Source organism: Schistocerca americana, chromosome 9 (genome assembly GCF_021461395.2).
Source record: "Schistocerca americana isolate TAMUIC-IGC-003095 chromosome 9, iqSchAmer2.1, whole genome shotgun sequence".
Classification (NCBI taxonomy): domain Eukaryota; kingdom Metazoa; phylum Arthropoda; class Insecta; order Orthoptera; family Acrididae; genus Schistocerca; species Schistocerca americana.
Genome location: NC_060127.1, coordinates 20,180,445 through 20,196,639, shown reverse-complemented (window position 1 = coordinate 20,196,639; position 16,195 = coordinate 20,180,445). Strand labels below are relative to the sequence as shown.

The 16,195-nt window shown below is 46.7% G+C and overlaps 1 protein-coding gene across 2 annotated transcripts in view; it reads left to right on the top strand.

Annotated features, from left to right (window-relative positions):
• The window catches only part of LOC124550842 (N-alpha-acetyltransferase 30), an 85,071-nt gene that overhangs the window by 47,798 nt on the left and 21,078 nt on the right, over positions 1 to 16,195 (top strand). The gene's annotated exons all lie outside the window — the stretch shown is intronic.

The window sequence follows — 16,195 nt, the reverse complement described above, 5'->3', positions numbered from 1 at the left end:
CTGTGGGGAGCACCACTCTCCATGCTCGCCGGATTGCCCCGTTCTTCATAAGGAGCGGAAGATCATGGAATTTAAGACCCTGGACCGGCTTACTTATCGAGAGGCAAAACTGAAATATGAAAGGTTGTATCCTGCTTCCATTCGACCATCTTATGCTGCAGCCACGTTATCGTCGCCCACGCGAGCGACGGTTGTCGCCTCATCTGTGCCGCCTTCAGTGGGCCCTCGGGGCCGTGTATCTCTGTCTGCCCCCCTCGTGTCTGGGGGCAAGCCTTCCTCTGTTGCCCCCTTAGCAGTTGGGGGCAAACCCTCTTCTGTCGCTCCCCCCACGCTTACTTCGGGAGTGACATCTGCTCCACAACCGGGAGGCTCGATTCCTCCCCCTCCTTCTCCGCCGGCGTTGCCTTCGCCGGTTCCTCTCTCGCGGAAGGGGTCCCTCGGGGCTCTCCCTTCCTCCGTTTCTTCTCCTTCCCAGCCAGATGTCAGCCAGTGGCTGAGGGTTCCGCCACCTGCTGGTCGTAGGGCTTCTGCGTCGTCGTCAGCCTCAGACGCTCCTTCAGAGAAGCTCTCCCAGCCCTCTCACCCTAAGGGCCGACGTGAGAAGAAGGAACGGCATGTGTCCAAGAAGAAGGAATTTCTGGCGGTTTCAGCACCGCCTGCTGTACATAGTCCTGGCTCCGAGGATGAGGTGGAGATCCTCGCCTCTGCCGCGGATCTCGCCCTCACGGAACCCTTGGGGGCCTCTCCTATGGACTCGGCTGACTCTCCCCCGGTGGCGGCAGTTGGCTCTGAAGCGCTGTCTGCCTCTTAGTCGCATTCACGCCCTCCCAGTCCCTTCCTGCTTCCATTCTCCAATGGAACTGCGGCGGTTTCCGCCACCTGCCTGAGCTCCGGATGCTTCTGAGTGATTCCCCTGTTCTCTGCATTGCTCTGCAGGAAACTTGGTTTCCTGCACTGCGGACCCCCGCCCTTCGCAGTTATCGGGGATGCTATAAGAACCGTGCTGCCTGTCACCGAGTGTCAGGTGGGGTTTGCCTCTTTGTTCACCACTCTGTCTGTAGCTCGCCAGTACCCCTTCAGACGCCTTTAGAGGCAGTTGCTGCCAGGGTTGAGCTCTCGCCGGCTATTACTGTTTGCTCTGTTTACATTCCTCCGGATGGGGAGCTCCCCCGACATGTCTTGGCTGCGCTGCTGGCTCAACTCCCGCCACCATTGCTGCTTCTGGGCGATTTCAATGCCCACAACCCTCTATGGGGTGGGACTGTCTCTGATGACCGCGGCCGGGCCGTGGAGCATTTGTTGGCTCAGCTCGACCTTAGCCTCTTGAACACCGGTGCTCCCACGCATTTCAGTGTTGCCCATGGCTCGTTCTTGGCCATCGATCTCTCTCTTTGCAGCCCCGGACTTGTCCCATCCCTCCACTGGAGGGTGCACACTGACCTGTGCGGTAGTGACCATTTTCCCATCTATTTGTCACTACCCCAGTGTCGTTCTTCTGGGCGCCTGCCCCGCTGGGCTCTCCACAGGGCAGACTGGCCGGCTTTTACTTCTGCTGCAACCATTGAGTCTCCCCCACAGGGTGACATTGACGAGGTGGTCCGTGTTTTAACCACATCCATCATTTCAGCGGCCGAGGCTGCCATCCCCCGATCTTCTGACCTCCCTCGGAGGAAGGCTGTACCCTGGTGGTCGCCGGAGATTGCTGAGGCTATTCGCGGCCGTCGGCGGGCTCTCCAGCGTCATAGGCGGCACCCGTCTCTTGAGACCCTCATCGCCTTTAAGAGGCTCCGTGCCTTGGCCCGTCGTCTTATTGCACGGCGTAAGCAGGAGTGCTGGGAGAGGTATGTCTCATCCTTGGGCTCCCATGTCTCCCCCTCACTCGTGTGGTCCCGGATCCGACGGATTTATGGATACCAGACCCCTATGGGTGTCCCTGGGCTCTCCTTGGACGGCGCAGTCTGCACGGACGCTGCCGCCATTGCTGAACGGCTTGCCACGCACTTTGCTCAGAGCTCTGCTACTGCATCTTATCCCCCCGCCTTTCGCTCTGTAAAGGAGCGAGCCGAGTGGACGCCGTTCTCATTCCACACGCGTCGTTCTGAAACATACAATGCTCCTTTCAGCGAGAGGGAATTCCTCGCTGCCCTCGCCGATTGCCCTGATACAGCACCAGGCCCAGACTGCATCCACGCGCAGATGCTGAAGCATCTCTCCAGGGACTGCCAGAAACTCATTCTCTCGATATTTAATCGCATTTGGAGCGAAGGCGTGTTCCCGTCGCAATGGCGAGAGGGTGTTATTGTCCCCATCTTGAAGCCCGGTGCGGACCCACTGGCGGTGGACAGCTATCGTCCCATTACCCTCACCAACGTTTTGTGCAAATTGCTCGAACGTATGGTGGGGCGGCGTTTGTGTTGGGTCCTTGAGTCGCGCGGTCTCCTCGCTCCATCCCAGGGTGGCTTCCGTCGGGGCCGGTCTGCAGTGGACAATTTGGTGCGGCTGGAATCTGCTGTCCGTACGGCCTTTGCCCGACGTCAGCATCTCGTTGCTGTATTTTTCGATCTGCGGAAGGCGTATGACGCCACATGGAGGCATCACATCCTCGCCACGTTGCATGAGTGGGGTCTTCGTGGTCAGCTCCCGGCTTTTCTTCAAAGCTTTTTATTGCACCGCTCTTTCCGGGTGCAAGTCGGTGCCACCTCTAGTTCATCTTATATACAGGGAAATGGGGTCCCGCAGGGCTCGGTGTTGAGCGTCTCCTTATTTCTAGTGGCCATTAATGGTCTGGCTGCAGCAGTGGGGTCATCGGTGTCTCCTTTGTCTGCCGACGACTTCTGCATCTAATTTAGCTCCACGACTACGGGAGTTGCCGACCGCAGGCTGCAAGTCGCCGTTCGCAAGGCAGCATCATGGGCTCAGACTCATGGTTTTCAGTTCTCTGCACCCAAGACTCAAGTTATGCACTTCTGCAGGCGTCGGACGGTCCACCCTCATCCTGAACTTTACCTCGACGGCCACCTGCTTGAAGTGGTGGACACTTGCCGCTTCTTGGGACTCGTGTTTGATGCCCGGCTCACATGGGTTCCTCATGTTACTCAGCTGAAGCAAAAATGCTGGCGGCACCTCAACGCCCTCCGCTGCCTTAGCCACACGTCTTGGGGTGCAGATCGCTGCACGCTGCTGCAATTGTACAGTGCCCTTGTGCAGTCCCGGCTTGATTATGGGAGCCTGGCCTATGGGTCTGCGTCACCCTCAGTGTTGAAGTTGTTAGACCCCATACACCACTGTGGGGTTCGGCTTGCCACTGGCGCTTTTCGCACTAGCCCCGTGGATAGTCTACTGGTGGAGGCCGGGGTTCCCCCGCTGCGGATTCGCCGCCATCGTCTGCTCGCCGACTATGCTGTCCACGTGCATTGCACGCCAGGCCATCCCAATCGTCGCCTGCTTTTCCCTGCCATGGTCCTCCATCTGCCCGAACGGCGACCTAGGTCTGGGCTTTCCGTAGCTGTCCGCGTCCGGTCCCTGCTGTCGGAACTGGGCTCATTCCCTCTTCTGCCTCCCTTCCGGGTCCGTGCACCTACGCCTCCCTGGTGTTTGCCCCGTCCGTCCGTCCGTCTGGACTTGGTGCAGGGACCCAAGGACTCGGTTCCGCCTGTGGCCCTCCGTCGCCGTTTTCTTGCGCTCCTTGCCTCATTTCCGGGCTGTGAGCCTGTCTACACTGATGGTTCTCTGGTTGATGGTCGCACTGCCTACGCTTTTGCTCATGCTGCCTATGTTGAGCAACGCTCCTTGCCGGCTGGCTGCAGTATTTTTACTGCAGAGCTGGTGGCCATCTTACGCGCTCTTGAGCATATGCGTTTCTGCTCAGGTAGGTCCATCGTCATCTGCAGTGACTCCCTGAGCAGCCTTCAGGCCATTGACCGCTGCTATCCCTCTTCTCCTCTGGTGTCCTCTATTCAGGAGTCTGTTTCCGCCATTGCCCGTTCTGGTCGTTCGGTGGTCTTGGTTTGGATGCCAGGTCATGTTGGCATCTCGGGGAACGAACGTGTTGACAGGCTGGCCAAAGGGGCGATCGACGCCCCAGCTTTGGAGATCGGCCTCACAGCTCGCGATCAGCAGCTGGTGTTGCGCCGTAAGGTGCTTGGGGTGTGGTCTGCTGAGTGGCGAGGCATGACGGCGCCTAATAAACTGCGGGCTGTCAAGGAGACGACCGATGTGTGGCGCTCCTCCCTGCGGTCTTCTCGCAGGGACTCTGTTATCCTGTGTAGGCTGCGCATCGGCCATACGTACCTGACGCACGGCCATCTTTTGCGTCAGGAGGATCCCCCCCTGTGTCAGTGTGGGTCCCGGCTGACGGTCGCCCACATTTTATTGGAGTGTCCCCGACTGCGCACCCTCCGGCAGTCTTTTAATCTCCCGGGCACTTTGCCTTTGGTTTTAAGCGACAATGCCTCCGTGGCTGATGACGTTTTAAATTTTATCCGTGGTAGTCCTTTTTATTGTTCCATTTAGGGAGGTCCTGCTCCTTTCCCTTTGTGTGTCTCTTGTCCTCGAGTCTCTCATATTTGGTTGCAGATTTTAGTGTGTAGTCGGTTGGTTGACTCTTTCCCTTTTTTGTTGTCGTGGTCAGTCAACCAGTCTCCGGTCATCTTCTTTTATTCTGTTTCCTTTTGTCTGGTGTCTTCCTGTCTGTAGTGTTCGTTACCGCGTTTGTGTTCTTTTAGGGCCTGGGGGGGAGTCTCCTTCCCCTTGGGGTTTTACCTGTTTCGTGCATTTCTGTCTCGCCTTTTTTTTTGGAATGGGGGACTGATGACCTTAGCTGTTTAGTCCCCCTTAAACATCCCAACAACCACCACCTGGCAATTTTAGTAATTAAATCACAATGACTTCGCGACGGTGCAGCTCAGGGTGATACATCAATATCACCATGTGAATCGACTGTGCAGCCATAGGTCTAATTCCATGCATGTCATTCCTCTTTGCCGCCGATCAACATCTCTGGTGCCTTGTCGCTGTGGACACGTGCTCAGTGGTTCAGCCTGAGGGTTTAAAAGGACGGAGGAAGTGCTGGATCGTCAGTCACCTCGGCTCACTCTGAAGATGGCTGGACAGTATTCAGCCGAAATATTGGAAGAAGGAGGTGAATTTATGCGGCTGTATGCCCGAAATTTTATGGAACAACTGCTCTCCTGGCTGAGCTATCGGAGGAAGACTCACGACCTGGCCTTACAACATTACTTCTGCCAGTGCCTCTCCCGTGTCTTCCAAACCACACAGAAGTTCTTCTGTGTACCTTGTGGCACTGTGGCTTTTCGTGCAGTGGTCCCTAATTTCTGAGAAAGTTGATGTTGAAGTTTTATGTGTACCCCTGATACCTGTAACATTTTTACCAGTGAGCGTAGTGGCATGCCTAGCTAACATGCTAGTGATCTGGGTTCAAATCCTGTGGGTTGCCCCCCTCCCCACCCCACTGCACAGAATGTCATTAAATAGTATATGTTATACAAAATTATTCAAAGCAGTTTATTAAATAAAGTGATCATTACAGTCAACTTTTCTTCAGATGTGTACACTGTTTGTTATAGAATAGAATGGCATGTGTTAAATCATCCCCAATGAAATTTCGTCTTTTGGCCAACAGATCTTTAATTGCACTGGCTACTGTGTCTTTGATTGCAGTAGAATTAGTGGAAATCATTCTCAGAGGTGTATTTGTAAGAAATTTTAAATTGTGAAGCAATGTTTTTGGTGTATATGTTGGCATTGCTGACTTTGCCGTCAGATTGTTCATCACGCTCTGATGGATCTTCTTGTGGCTGTTGTTTTGTAGAAATATTTGCTTCTCCCATTTCACTGTACTTTTTTGACATGCACTGTGCTGAATACATGTTGTGAACAACTTATGCCAGTGACAAATGCCAGCTTCCAGTGTTCGGGCCAGGGAATTGTGTGTCCATGAGGGAGAGGACAACAAGAAGTGAGATCACATATTTGGAATTTTAACTACAAACAGAACAGACATTTGAAGAAAGTTTACATTAATGTTTGAAGTGTTAATGTAATTACTACAGCAAAAATGACTATTTTTGGATAATGTTGTGTGTCAGGTGGTGTTTATTGATGTTCTGTTGGATTAAAAAAAATTGAAAATTGAAACAAAAAAAATACGCAAGCAGGATTTGAATCCGGAACACCCATGTGGTAGCCATGAACCTTAGCCACTGCACTAGCTCATTTGTTTGAAACATGACTAACGTTACACTTATAGGGGTTAGGCATAAAAGTTCAACATAGATTTTCTCAGAAACTAGGGGCCATCGCATAAAAAGCCACTAGGCAGGTACTCAGGACAGGTCCCTTTACATCATGCCCAAGACTCATCAAAATCTGCAATTAACAGGTCTAATGAACTCCTTACTAGCCACAGCCTGTGGGATTGTTTCCAGACTGCATTTTTGCTCTGTAGGAGTAGTCCTGGCAGATTAAAACTGTGCACCTGAATGGGGCGGGGGGGGGGGGGGGGGGGGGGGGTCAGATCTGAGACCTTCGCCTTTTGCGGACAAGTGCCCTGCAAAGTGAGCTACCCAAGTACAACCTTACAGGAAAAATTGGCGCACTTTCCACTGTGAAAATTCATTTGGGAACTGTCCCCTAGACTGTGGCTAATCTGTCTCTCTGCACTATCCTTTCTTCCAGGAGTGTTGGTCGCACAATGTATAGAGGAAAATTTGTGTATAGTTTGGCAGGTTGGAGAAGTGCTGAGGAAGTAAAGCTGTAAGTGTAGGTCGTGCATTGTGCTTTAAAATCGCAGCCAGTAGAGCGCTTGCCCACAAAAGGCAAAGGTCTCTGGCTCGAGTCCCTGTCAGACACACAGTTTGTCTTCCCGGAAATTTCAGATTGGTGCACACTTCACTGCAGAGTGAAAATTCATTCAGAATAGGAACATTATCCGTAATCTTCTGTTGTAATTCTTGGAAGAACATTAGTGTCCTGATGTTCCTTTCCATTCGTGTACTGCAGGCTAGTTTCTCTTTATGATGTAGAGCTTACATTCCAAGTTTTGATTTTGATTTTTTTCTGGATGTTTGTAATCAGTTAATCCAATATCTGGTCTGACGAAGAGATTACAACCAGAATCTCTGCTTTGTGTCCCGGGGCTGCAGAGGGCACCCAGTTCTTGTATCCAGAGAAGTCATACCCAATTTCCCACACAGCTAGCACAGGCCAGTAATCCTTGATATGGGGCTCTGTGGGACCAGAGCTGTCAAGTTATTGAAGAGCATGAGTGGTTCCGAAAGTATAACTGTGATATACTGCTGGCACAGAACTCGACAGGAAACTATGGTCAAGTTGGACGATGCGCAAACTCTTTTTACAAATGGGGTGCTACAGTGTCTCTGGTTTGTGAATGTGGGGCTCTGACCTAGACATCGAGCACATTTGAGATGAAAGCCCCTTGCGTTCGTACCAGGGGAGTTGCAGCAACCTCATTATGTGGATTAGGAACCTAGGTATTGACATTTAGTTAATTTTATATCTAGTTTCGTATTTTCGTGTTCCTGTTATATATAGTATTACTAATGTTGTATACCTGTAATTTTAAAGTGCAGGTGAGCCATATGAATAAATAAATTCCAAGTTTTCCAGGACCCGTCATTAATTGCAGTCAAAAACACAGAAATTTTTCATCCAACATCTAAGTGTCTCAAAAGACAAGCACATAATTTATGTCTCTAATAATTAATTCTATTGTTAAATAAACTGCTAATAAAAAGGGTTTTACGACCTGATACCTGCAAATGTGTCGGGGCTTACATTTGAGGGGGGTAGTAGGGAATGACAAAATGAACGTTAGCAGAGGTTGGAAATACCGCTTCAGTTGTAAATTTCTTTGTTTTCACACGACCAGTTTAAGACTGTTATAAGTGCATCTTCAGGTATTGTAGCTGTGCTGTGGTCCCAGAGTGCCGCGTGTACCAGGTGCGATGTGCTGTCTGTGAGTGCAGAACAGGGAGTCATGAATATTATTAAATTGAAATAAGTAATTTACTGTGAAGTACAAACCAAACAATAACCAAAATAAAGGCAGTTTCTTTGAAAATACACATCTGTCGAATAAAAATCTGATGCCAGTTAACATTTGACACAGTGACACCCATCCACGTGCATTGTAATGTGCTCAGCTTTATGAGGTGGACAAGATGTCGTTGCTAAAGCCTATTCCACTGTTCGACAGTTGTCTGCTCTGGTTGTCCAGTGTGTGATGAGGATTCCTGTGTTCCTGTGATGAGACATTGTTTTTTCTTGATACCCATTGAAAGTTAGTCAGATTATGTCAGCAGATACTGCATGCAGTTGTATTAGACATATTCCTGCCTTCTGGAGAAATGTGTTAACTAAGTGGACATCTCAAAAGTTGAAACAGTCACTGAAATGACAGTAGTATGGGACATTAGGTCAGAGAATCTCTTGAATTACCCTCGAAAATGGTGAGAGGTGTCTGACCTCTGTATGTGACACTGCGAAAGGCAGTAACCCCGATGGCAAAGACTGTTAACAATTACAAAGAAGTTTACTGATCTCAGGCACGCCTCTCCTCACTGACCCTGGCTGGGGCCATTGTAAGTGCGGTGGCTTCGGCCCGGCACTGCTGCTGAGACAGCCTTCCGTGAGCCACAGGTCTCGTGTCAACATCGGAGGCACATCGTGTCATGCTGCAGTGGCATCCCACTTGGGAGACGGCCCCTCAGCTCTGCACACAGCCACGACGGCAGCACAGAGGGACTGTTGTGTGCTTACTTACCTCTGTGTCGTGGGCCCAACAATCTCTCGCCTCGCTTGTGTCACTACAAAGTAACATGAAGACAGCTGTGCCTGGGGTACATCTCGCTGCCCTCAGGCAGATGTCGGCCAGGGGTTGGTGCTGTGGCGCCAAGGCCCACTAGGAACTCAATGTCGGTTATTACAGGAACTAAAGGCAGGTCAGTCCCACCTGGTCCTGTGAAGGATTTAGTGTAGGTGGCAGGCATTGCCCAGTCTTGAACCCATGGCTGCAGCGGGCAGAGTCCAGTTGTCTTGCTGTCTGGTGTTGCTCTGGCATCTTCTTAAAATCCAGACTTATTTATATGCCTCCGTCACCCATGTGTGTCACTAAAACCCAGCATCTAGTTACGTTGGCACGAGAGACTTTCCTGGTGTGGTGACACCACCTCACTTGCTGCACTGTTATAACTGTGTAGCACCACTTTTCACTCATCTCTGCTATTCTTGCTGCGCTATCCACAGGCACGTCAGTAATCACGACCAAAATATTGCCACAATGGCTGCTACTGACTCTCAGCTGCCAAGCCATCACTCTACGGTGCTTCCATGTTACTTCTGAGTCGTGTCACTGCACTGTATGGGTATTTAATTAGTTGGCAGCATATACAGGCTTTAGGATGAGTAGGTGTGCATAACCTCAAACTTTGTCTAGTATTGGAAGCAATACTGATGACTTTTGCTTGTTGACAATCCCAAACGAGTGATGGGTCACTACGATACCTCCTGCAGTCTGTCGCTTGCTTTGGCGCCGCCACACACAAATGGTTAACTAAATAGTTTCAAGTGATACTTTCAATGTCAGTATCACTCTGTTGTGAAGTTCTGCTGTGGGAAATGAACTGCCATATTTGTCAGCAGTTGCTGTCAGTCTCCGTATGTCGACTAATAATAATAATAATAATAATAATAATATTATTATTATTATTATTAAATAATTTAATAATTATTAAATACTTATTATTAAAAATTAAAAAGAATTGAAGACCACATCTGTAGCTGAATGATTAGCGGACTGTCTCTGGTTGGGGAGGACCGAAGTTTGTTTCCTGATACCTCCTCGGATTTTTCAGAGCTATTGAATTCTGGAATGTGGGGTCCTCTCAGCCCCACGAGACCACAATAGGAGCTGTTTGAATAAAGTAGTAGTAGTATCTCTGGGGTTCAGATGCTGGCAACAACAGCTGGAAAAAATCAATTTATTGGCAAATAGCCAACACGGATTCAGAAAGTATCATTCTTGTGAAACACAAGGAGCTCTTTATTCTCAGGAAGTAATTAGTGCTATTGACAGAGGATGTCAAATTGATTCCGTGTTTAAGATTTTCAGAAGGCCCTTGATGCCGTTCCTCACAAGTGAATTCCAATTAAATTGCATGCCTGTGGAGTTTCGTCTGAGTTGTGAGACTGGATTCGCGATTTCCTGCCACAAAGGTAACCGTTCGTAATAATGAATGGAAAGTCATAGAGTAAAATGGAAGCAATATCTGGCGTTCTCCCAGGACACTGCGATACCTCCAGCAGTCTGTCTCCTGCCTTGGCCCATGTTGTTCCTGATCTTCCTAAATAACTTGGGAGACAATCTGAGCAGTCGTCTTATGTTATTTGCAGATGATGTTGTCATTTACTATTGTGTAATGTCATCAAATGATCAAAATGAATTCCAAAATGATTTAGACAGGATATTTGTGTGATGCAAAAAGTGGCAATTGGCACTAAATCATGAGAAGTGTGAAGTCATCCACATGAGCACTAAAAAGAATCCGCTAAATTTTAGTTACACAATAAACCAGACAATTATAAAGGCTTTAAACTCAACTAAATACTTAGGTACTACAACTATAAATAAATTACAGTGGAATGATCATGTAGCTAATGTTGTGGGGGAAAGCAAACCAAAGACTGCGATTTATTGGCAGAACAGTTAGAAATTTTTTACAGGTTTACTAAGGAGACTGCTTACACTAATCTTGTCTACCCTCTTCTGGAGTATTGCTCTGCAGTGTGGGATCTGCACAAGACAATATTGACTGAGGACACCAAAAAAGTTCAAAGAAGGGCACCTCGTTTTGTATTATGAAGTAGGGGAGAGAATGCCACAGACATGATACACGAATTGGGGTGGCAGTCATGAAAGCAAAGGAGCCTTTTGCTGTGGCACGGGACATTCTCATGGTATTTCAGTCACCAACTTTTTCCTAAGAGTATGAAAATACTATTACAAACAGCATAGTGAAAGCATATTATTGTAGCCAAGATAGGCACGAAGCCCCATCTACCACAGTAGTACACATTTATATGCCAAGTAGCCCCACAGATGACGAAGAGATTGAAGAAATGTATGAGATAAAAGAAATTATTCAGATAGTGAAGGGAGACGAAAATTTAATAGTCATGGGGGACTGGAATTTGGTAGTAGGAAAAAGAAGAGAAAGAAACGTAGTAGGTGAATATGGAATGGGGGTAAGGAATGAAAGAGGAAGCCACCGCCCCCCCCCCCCCCCCCCCCTCCCGCCACTGGTAGAATTTTGCACAGAGCATAAATTAATAATAGCTAACACTTGGTTCAAGAGTCATAAAAGAAAGTTGTATACATGGAAGAAGCCTGGAGATACTGACAGGTTTCATATAGACTATATATAATGGTAAGACAGAGATTTAGGAACCAGGTTTTAAATTGCAAGACATTTCCAGGGGCAGATGTGGACTCTGACCACAATCTATTGGTAAGAAACTGCAAAAAGGTGGGAATTTGAGGAGATGGGACTAGGATAAACTGAAAGAACCAGAAGTTGTAGAGTGTTTCTGAGAGAGCGTTAGGGAACAATTGACAAGAACAGCGGAAATAAATACAGTAGAAGAAGAATGGGTAGCTTTGAGAGATAAAATAATGAAGGCAGCAGATGATCAAGCAGGTAAAAAGATCAGGGCTAGTAGAAATCCTTGGATAACAGAAGGGATGCTGAGTTTAATTGGTCAAAGAAGAAAATATAAAAATGCTGTATATGAAACAGGTAAAAAGAAACACATACGTCTCAAAAATGACATCAACAGGAAGTGCAAAATGGCTAAGCAGGGATTGCTAGAGGACAAATGTAAGGATGTAGAGCCATATTTCACTAGGGGTACGATAGATACTGCCTACAGGAAAATTAAAGAGACATTTGGAGAAAAGAAAACCACTTGTATTAATGTCAAGAGCTCAGATGGAAAATCAGTTCTAGGCAAAGAATGGAAAGCAGAAAGGTGGAATGAGTATTTAAAGGGTCTATGCAAGGGCAGTATACTTGAGGGCAGTATTATGGAAATGGAAGAGGATGTAAATGAAGATGAAATGGGAGATATGATACTGCGTGAAGAGCTTGGCAGAGCACTCGGAGACCGAAGTCGAAACAAGGCTCTGGAAGTAAACAGCGTTCCATTAGAACTACTAATAACCTTGGGAGAGCCAACCCTCCCAAACTCTACCATCTGGTGAGCAAGATATATGAGATAGGCAAAATGCCCTCAGACTTCAAGAAGAATGCAGGTCTTGACAGATGTGAAAATTACTGAACTACCAGTTTAATAAGTCACAGCTGCAAAGTACTACCATGAATTCTTTACAGACGAATGGAAAAGCTGGTGGAAGCCGACCTCAGGGAAGATCAGTTTGGAATCTGTAGAAATGTTGGAACACGTGAGGCAATACTGACCCTATGACTTATCTTAGAAGATAGATTAAGGAAAGGCAAGCCTACATTTCTAGCATTTATATACTTAGGAAAAGCTTTTGACAATGTTGACGGATAATCTCTTTCAAATTCTAAAGGTAGCATGGGTAAAATAAATGGAGCGAAAGGCTATTTACAATTTGTACAGAAACCAGATGGCAGTTATAAGTGTCGAGGGACATGAAAGGGAAGCAGTGGTTGGGAAGGGAGTGAGACAGAGTTGTAGACTCTCCTCGATGTTATTCAATCTGTATATTGAGCAAGCAGTAAAGGAAACAAAAGAAAAATTTTGAATAGGATTTAAAATCCATGGAGAAGAAATAAAAACTTTGAGGTCTGCACATGACATTGCAATTCTATCAGAGACAGCAAAGGACCTGGGAGAGCAGTTGAATGGAATGGACAGTGTCTTGAAAGGAGGATACAAGATGAAATCAACAATAGCAAAATTATGATAATGGAATGTAGCTGAACTAAATCGGGTGATGCTGAGGGAATTATATTAGGAAATGAGACACTTAAAGTAGTGGATGAGTTTTGCTATTTGGGAAGCAAAATAACTGACGATGGTCAAAGTAGAGAGGATATAAAATGTAGACTGACAATGGCAAGGAAAGCGTTTTTGAAGAAGAGAAATTTGTTAACATCGAGTATAGATTTAAGTGTAGGGAAGTCGCTTCTGAAAGTATTTGTATGGAGTGTAGCCATGTATGGAAGTGAAACATTGTCGATAAATAGTCTAGGTAAGACGAGAATAGATGCTTTCAAAATGTGGTGCTACAGAAGAATGATGAAACTTGCACAGGATAGAGTAGCATGGTGAGCTGCATCAAACCAGTCTCTGTACTGAAGACCACAACAGCAACATTAGTAAAAAATAAAAATTAAAAAAATCTGTTTTAACAGAGGCCAAACAAATATTGGAAAATACTGGTTATCCAGAACTAAAATACCGATATCTTTAACCTGGTTGGTTTTTCCCTTCCCTAATTTGTCATATGCAATTCATCTGATTTTTTGGAAATTAAGAGAGGTGAGTGAGTGGTCACTGCTGTCTGTGATATGCCCACACAAGTACGATCTGCAGACAGATCGCGTAACCTACCGTTGGATTTCTACAATCTGTTGCTCGCATGTATGGGGAAGGAGGAGAGCGGGATCACTTTACACCCAATGTCCTTTGATGAGATAGTGATAAACAAGTGTTAATTTTCTCAGTTACTGTAGCCATTAAGGTGTTAACTTTTGTCATTTAAAGTGAGTGTGCCTTCTTGGTTTAGAAATTTGCTCCAATTGCTGTTATGTCAGTTTAAGCAACACATTCATAGTTTCTGAAAAAAATGTATATCGTGATATAATAAACTGCACACCGTGTATTATAATCTGTTGTAACAGCGGGCATTGTACAATGCCCACTGTACACAGTCAGCATGGGTAGAAAAGGAACGAACAAGTGACTGCATCCAGTAGGTGCAACCATTGTCACATCCCGTCTACATTATGTGATCAAAAGTATCAGGACACCTGGCTGAAAATGACTTAAAAGTTCTTGGCACCCTCCATCTGTAATACTGGAATTAAATATGGTGTTGGCCCACCCTTAGCCTTGATGACAGCTTCCACTCTCGCAGGCATATGTTCATCAGGTGCTGGAAGGTTTCTTGGGGAATGGCAGCCCATTCTTCACGGAGTGCTGCACTGAGGAGAGCTATCAATGTCGGTTGGTGAGGCCTGGGATGAAGTCGGTGTTCCAAAACATCCCGAAGGTGTTCTGTAGGATTCAGGTCAGGACACTGTGCAGGCCAGTCCATTACAGGGATGGTATTGTCGTGTAACCACTCCACCACAGGCTGTGCTTAATAAATAATCATGTTGAAAGATGCAATCGCCATCCCCGAATTGCTCTTCAAGAGTGGGAAGCAAGAAGATGCTTAAAACATCGATTTAGGCCTGTGCTGTGATACTGCCATGCAAAACAACAAGGGATGCGAGCCCCCTGCATGAGAAACATGACCACACCACACCACACCACCACCTTCTCCAAATTTTACTATTGGCTCAACACGCGCTGGCAGATTACGTTCACCGGACATTCGCCTTACCCACACCCTGCCATCAGGTCGCCACATTGTGTACTGTGATTCGCCACATAACGTTTTGCCGCTGTTCAGTCGCGCAGTGTTTATGCTTCTTACACCAAGCATTTACTGGCGTGATGTGTGGCTTATGAGCAGCCGCTCGACCATGAAATCCAAGTTTTCTCACCTCCCGCCTAACTATCATAGTACTTGCAGTGGATCCTGATGCAGTTTGGAATTCCTGTGTGATGGTCTGGATAGATGTCTGCCTATTACACATTACGACCCTCTTCAACTGTCAGTCAGCAGACAAGGTCGGCCTGTATGCTTTTGTGCTGTACGTGTCCCTTCACATTTCCATTTCACTATCACTTCAGAAACAGTGGACCTAGAGATGTTTAGGAGTGTGGAAATCTCACGTACAGACGTAAGACAGAAGTGACACCCAATCACCTGACTACGTCCGAAGTCCGCGAGTTCCGCAGAGTGCTCCATTCTACTCTCTCACGATGTATAATGACTACTGAGGTCACTGATATGGAATACTTGGCAGTAGGTGGCAGCACAATGCACCTAATATGAAGAACGTATATGTTTTTGGGGGTGTCCAGATAATTTAGATCACATAGTGTATGTGTGTGATGTGATAACATGAGACAAACCAGTCAAAACATGCATCAGTACAGCTGAATTTCACGAAATTAACAGCTGTTTTGCAAAAATGTTCACTATGTAATTTGCAGCTGCTGCTGGAATATCGATGTGTACATGTGTGCAAAAATAAAAATTTCTATCTGTAGCTGCGTTTGAGGTATAGCTGGCTTTGATATATTGGGATGTAAAATCTTTTGCTTTTTAGGATCCTGCCAGTTTTGGATGAAACATTGCTAGCAGACAGCCAGAAGAGATCTTTTTGACAGTCTATATTTGTTCAGGTTCCATTTTTTGCTTTGAAGGGGCAAATTGATATGGATGCTGAATCTTTTGCTCTGGGTATGCATTCTGATGAGAAAATGATTTATAGACGACCAATCTGTTCCTGTAAACATTTTGAATAATGCATGCCCTATGTAACACTGCCCTCTGTAACCTGTTACACGATGTGAATGACTTTGTTGTGTGAAGATACAAAGACGATGACTTGTTGGTTCTTTGCCAGCATACTGCACTATTTCTGGCAGCATGAACTCAATATCCAAGAGCCTCCATAATATTTGCTGTTTGAGTGTTATTTTAGCCAGGTTTTATATCAAAATACATAAATACTGAAGATTGTCCACACTTTTGATTTGGACATGGGGAGCTACAGAATGTCTTTTTCCATCAATCTTCTGATTGGTTTGATGCGGCCAGCCATGAATTCCTGTCCTGTGCAAACCTCTTCATCTCAGAGTAGCACTTGAAACCTACATCCTCAATTATTTGCTGGATATATTCCAATCTCTGTCTTCCTCTACAGTTTTTGCCCTCTACACCTCCCTCTAGTACCATGGAAGTCATTCTCTGGTGTCTTACCAGATGTCCTATCATCCTGTCCCTTCTTCTTGTCAGTGTTTTCCACATATTCCTTTCCTCTCCGATTCT